This window comes from Mustela nivalis (genome assembly GCF_964662115.1).
Source record: "Mustela nivalis genome assembly, chromosome: 7".
Taxonomy (NCBI): Eukaryota; Metazoa; Chordata; class Mammalia; order Carnivora; family Mustelidae; genus Mustela; species Mustela nivalis.
The window spans coordinates 34,858,332-34,864,618 of record NC_139026.1 but is presented as its reverse complement, the minus strand read 5'-3'; positions in this window follow the sequence as shown (position 1 = coordinate 34,864,618).

The window sequence follows — 6,287 nt, the reverse complement described above, 5'->3', positions numbered from 1 at the left end:
TCCCTTCCAGTCCCGTCCATGTTGCTACAAAAGTTGGGAGTCCGTCCTTTCTGATGGAGGCATAATACTCCCTAGTGTATATGGACCACATCTTCCTTACCCATACGTTCGTTGAAGGGCATCTTGGTTCTTTCCACAGTTTGGCGACCGTGGCCATTGCTGCTATAAACATTGGGGTACAGATGGCCCTTCCTTTCACTACATCTGTATCTTTGGGGTAGATAACAGGAGTGCAATTGCAGGGTCATAGGGAAATTCTCCTATTAATTTCTAGAGGAAACTCCACACTGTTCTCCAAAGACCCTCCACCAATTTCCATTCCCACCAACAGTTAAGAGGGTTCCCCTTTCTCCACATCCTCTCCAACACATGTTGTTTCCTGTTTTGCTAATTATGGCCAGTCTATCTGGTGTAAGGTGATATCTCAATGTGGTTTTATTTGCCTCCTCAAGCACAACACACACGAAAAAGGCAAACATATCAAAAAATGGGCCGAGGATAGGAGCAGACCCTTCTCAAAACAAGACATACAAATAGCTATCAGACACATGAAAAAATGTTCATCATCACTAGCCCTCAGGGAGATTCAAGTTGTGTGTATTTTTTGCCACTTTCTTTTTTGTTTTTAAGTTGTCCTCACTGTTCTTCATTATTTCTTCTCCTGCTCTTTCTCTCATGGTTTGCTTGATTTCTTTAGGCTATACTGAGCTTCCTTCTTGTGTGTTTTTTACAGTTGTGTTACCAGTTTTGATTTGTAGTTACCACTATGTTTATATTAGGGCATCCTATGCATATAGCAGTCTATGGTGAGTTGATGACTGCTTAAGTGTGAATCGAATATTTACACTTGTCTCAGCCACGGGTTAGGTATGGTGTGTGATACTTGTCATCGTTTCAAGGTATGCTTCCCTTGACCGATTGTTAGAGATGATTTCGTTTTATTGCTTTTGTGCATCTTTCTTTTCTTCCTCCTACATACGCTCTTTCTTTTCCCCTCAAAAGTCTCCCTTAATGCTTATGGTACATACGGTTTAGTGATCCTAATTCCTTCAACTTTTGTTTGGGAAATTCTCTCTCTCCTTCTCTTCTGAGTGACAGCCTTGTTGGATCGTGTTCTTGGCTTGATTTTGTTTGTATGTTTGTGTGTGTTGTTTTGGATTTATTTTTCTTCTTTGTGTACATCGACTGTATCATCTCACTCAATTACAGACTGCAAATTTCTGCAGAAAAGTCTGCCAAAACACTTGTTCTCTTCTCCTTTTGATTTTTTGCCCCCCCCCATTATTAATTTTTTAAAGTTTTTCAACATAACAGTATTCATTATTTTTGCATCACACGCCACCTGGATCCCCCAACCTCCCAACCCCTGCCCGTTCAAACTCCTCAGATTGATTTTCAGAGTCCATAGTCTCTCATGGTTCACATCCCCTTCCAATATCCCTGTCTTGCCTTCTCCTCTCCATCTCCCCTTGTCCTCCATGCTAGTTGTTATGCTCCAGAAATAAGTGATACCTTAGGATAATTGACTTTCTCTGCTTGACTTATTTCATGCCACATAATCTCTTCCAATCCCGTCCAATGTGCTACAAGAGTTGCGTATTTATCCTTTCTGATGGAGGCATAATATTGCATAGTGTATATGGCCCATATCTCCTTATCCATTCGTCCATTGAAGGGCTTCGTGGTTCTTTCCATAGCTTGGTGACCGTGGCCATTGTGGCTATAAACATTGGTGTAGAAATGGCCCTTCTTGTCACTACATCTGTATCCTTGGGGTAAATTCATAGTAGTTCAACAGCAGGATCATAGGAAAGCTCTCTTTTTAATTTCTTGAGGAATCTCCACACTGTTCTCCAAAGTGGATGCACCAACTTGCATTCCCTCCAACAGAGTAAGAGGGTTCCCCTTTCTCCACATCCTCTCCAACACATGTCATTTCCTGTCTTGGTCATCTTGGCCAGTCTTAGTGGTGTAAGGTGGTATCTCAAGGTGGTTTTGATTTGACTCTCCCTGATGGCCAGTGATGATGAACATGTTTTCATGTGTCTGATAGCCATTTGTATGTCTTCATGGGAGCAGTGTCTGTTCATGTCTTCTGCCCCTTTTTGGATATGATTGTCTGTTTTGTGTGTGTTGAGTTTCAGGAGTTCTTTATAGATTCTGGATATCGACCTTTTGTCTGTCCTGGCATCAAAACAGACACATAGACCAGTGGAACAGAGTAGAGAGCCCAGATATGGACCCTCAACTCTATGGCCCAACAATGTTCGACAACACAGGGAAAAGTATACTGGGAAAAAAGGCATTCTCTTCAATAAATGGTGCTAGGAATACTGGACAGCTCTATGGAGAAGAATGAAACTCGACCATTCCATACCCCGTCCACAAAGATAAACTCCAAATGGATAAAAGATCTCAACGTGAGACAGGCATCCATCAGAATCCTAGAGGAGAATATAGGCAGTAACCTCTTTGATATCAGCCACAGCAACTTCTTTCAACATATGTCTCCAAAGGCAAAGGAAACAAAAGTGAAGATGAACTTTAGGGTCTTCATCCAATCCAAAGCTTCTGCCCAACAAAGGAAAGAGTCAAAGAAACAAAGAGGCAACCCACGGAATGGGTGAAGGTATTTGGGAAGGACAGGACAGACAAAAGCTTGCTGCTTTAAAAATGATTTCTTTTTCACCCCCTTTTTGCCATTTGGATCACGAGGCATTTTGTGGGAAGATTTTGTTGGGGGCTCTTTGTGCATCCTGGATGCACAGATTCAGGAACGTGTTAGCTATGACTCGTGCAAATCAGTTTTCTGTCCCCTTCCCTCTCTCTCCTCCTTCCGGCATCCCTGTAATGCCCAAGTTACTACACTTGATGGTGTCCCTGAATTCTCCAATCGTATTTCTTTTTTATCATACTTTCTCCACACTACACTTCAGCTTGATTGTTTTCCGTCATTCTGTCTTTCGGATCACTGAATCTTCTGCTTGCTCTCGTCTCCTGTGTGTTCCATGTAATGTGTTTTTGGCCCATTTCCCTGTATTTTAGGTTTAACAGATAGAGGTAAGAATGGGAGGGGGAAGCCAAATTAGACAGTCCTGGAGAGGAGCATATGAATCTCCCGCCGCCCCCCCTCCCCCACACCCTGCCATATACCTGACTCCATGGGAATGCCGGTTGCTGGTTGGGTTCCAGGCGGAATGTTGAGGGTGTGTTGTGACTACCGGATCCACGGTGACCATCACTTGTCCTGTGGTCGAGCAGTACCATGGAGCAGCTGCCAGGCTCTCTGGAGCATGGCTTTGAACTGATCCTTGGGAAGTTGGATGAGATGATGGCGAAGCTGCTGCCAAGTGACTCGAGTCCTCGGCTGATGTTCCACAGCCTCCAGTGGGAGACACTGCTGTGTCCGCCTGTCATTGGCTTCTTGGTGGGCCTCCTCTTTCTATGCCGACTTGTTCAGTCTGTTAGAAGTCACTCCTACGAGAACCGCGAGAAGCAGCTGGCAGAAGCACTGGCTGCAGGGATCGAGGAGAAATGCCACCTCATTGACAAGGTTTCTGTAGCTGAGAAGGAGCATGCAGCAATCGAATCATCTGGAGAAAAGGCCAAACTGGAGAAAGAGTCATTCGATATCCTCAGCCTTGCAGACTCTTACAGAAAGGCGAAGACGACCAACGTGATGCTGATGAAGGAACTCCATTCTCTGTGTCGAGACCTGGAGGAAGAGAGAGCCAAAAGATCCCAGCAAGAAGAGCAGATGATGGAGATGCTCAAAGACCTGAAGGTCCTAGAGGACATGATGACTTTCGTGAAATCACAGGGAGCTTTTCCAAACCTGCTTGGAGACCAAGAGCCAAGCCCTGCTGCTCCTTGGCCTGGTGGGGGACCTGGGGCTTAAAGCGGTGCTGTTGCCTCCCCTCCACTCCGGCCTCCCACCTGCCAGGCTTTGTTCCTCCCCTTCAACGTCTATCTATGGGTCCCGGTGGCCGGTGGGTGCAAGGTTTGTCCTCCCCGGAGTGAGTTCTTCCATCTTCACTGGCTAGACACAGCACACAGCTCCATCATGGTTGACTCCCCAACGTCAAAACACTATTGCCTGTCCTGGAACCATACTCAGCACTCTGGGACTTTCTTTTTCTTCCTAGAAGTGTGGACTTGCTTTCAGTAGTGCCGAAAGACATACTTTCCTTAGAAGCAAATTATCTTTTACTCTGTTGCCTTAGATTTCTCAAGTTCTTACATTGCCAAGGCTACTGACGGTAGTCTTTGTTAGGGAAACTATTTTCTTTTTAAATTTATTCTCTCTGTAATATTGTATTATAGGTTACAAATATATGTCATGTAGCAATAAAGACTTGTAATTATTAACAGCAGTATTGTTTTGCTTTTTTTCCCCCAACATTAACCAGTCATACGTAAGGGAGTCACACCTCGCTCCAGTATGTACTGTTTTAATTTCAATCCAAATAGCGAACTTAGAGCCTATCACCGGTATCAGTGGGAGTGCTCAATGATTGATCCCTTCATAGAATACCCAGTGCTCATCACATCCCATGCCCTTCTTAATGGCTATCACCCAAAAACCCATTCCCCTACCCACTGCCTCACCAGCAACAAAAGAAAGCTACCCTATGACCCTAGGTATTTACCCTAAAGATACAATTGGAGCAATGCCATGTGACACCTGCACTCCAAGGTTCATGGCAGCCATGTCCCCAGTAGCCAAACAGTGGAAACAACCAAGATAACCACTGATGGATGCACGGGTATTGGTGATGTGGAGTCCGCCCGTGCAGGCCAGCTTAGACACACACACACACACACACACACACACACACACAAACACACACCACACACAATGGAATGCTGCATAGCCCTCCCAAAGAATGAATACTTACAATTTACATCAAGATGGATGGACCTGGCGGGTATTTTGCTAAGTGAAATAAGCCAATCAGAGAAAGACAAGTATCATATGGTTTCATTTGTAAGTAAAACAGAGCAGGGAGCATCGGGAATGGGCGGGAACAGAGAATGACAAGTGGTTGGAGAAGGAGAGAAACCGTAAGAGGCATGGAATGCATTTTGAATTCCAGTTGTTAAGTTCTTCATCTTTGGTTCTTGTTTTCTACCTCTTGGGTGAGGGCCTTACATCCTCCACTCTTTTCTCACAGATAGAGCGTTTTTATACCATTGCTTTAATTACTGTAGCAGGCATATTGCGTATTTCTGCTTGATTTAGCTCTCTGGATGGGATGTTGTCCTGGGTTCTTTGTTTTGGGATACCTTCCTCTGTCTGTTGGTTTCCTCTAAGTCTCTCTGTTTGCATGCTGTAAGTAAGTCAACTAGATTTCCTGTTCTTGAACTTTTTGACCTGTAGAAAGGAGTGCCTGTGGTTCTCTGCAGTGGCATGTTCCCTGCTCAAAAAGGCTGTGTTCATGTCACTTGAAGGCTGTCTCTAACCTGTGTTTTGAGAGCAATACTCTTGTGGCTCAGCTGCCTTTGCCCTAAGGCATGTCCTGTGCAGTGATTCTGTTGGTTGTGGGCAGGGTTCACTCCCGCTGGGGTTAGTGGGGCAGTCTGGGGGTCCCTTGGGCTCGAGTTGAGCCAGACCAGGCGTTGGCCAAAGATACAGTAGCACCACACTGTAGGGCGGTTCTCTTGTGTTGTTCCCTTAAAAGCTTTCTTTGGTGGGAGGGGCCTGCTGTCAGAGCAGATATCGGCTTCCAGCCAGGGCTAAGGTTCGAGATATTTCATATGTGTGGGTATCTTTTCATTTCCGTAGGTCAGGGGTCACTATAGAGTGCTGGGCTGGTCCCTGTGATGGTTGCTTGAACACTGTCAGGCACTGTTTCGGAGGAGCTCTGGCCAGGAATATTGGTGAGGGCCGTTCCGCAGAAGGAAGCAAGGAGTCCTAGTGCTAACAAGGTTGTTCAGATCTGTTTGGGGAGGCGACCTGTACATGCTTTGGCAGGGATGGTGAGGCAAGTAGCAGTGCAGGATAAGCAGTATCAGCAAGGCCGATTGTGGGAGGTAACCTGCAGCCACGGAAAACTCCTCCTCGGCCCTCACTGGGTTTGGAGGCGGGCAAGTTGGCAGAAGGGAGCCAGTTGGGTTAAGAGTACTGAGCTGGTTTCCACAGGCCTCTGGGAATCTCAGCTGGTGGGCAGGGATGGGAAGTCGCACTAGTCAGCTCCTTAGTTCCTAGGAGAAAGTCCCTCAACAATCCCCTCAAGCACATGCTCTGGGATCAGTCCACAAATCTCCCTTTGGTGTACCTCCGTCAT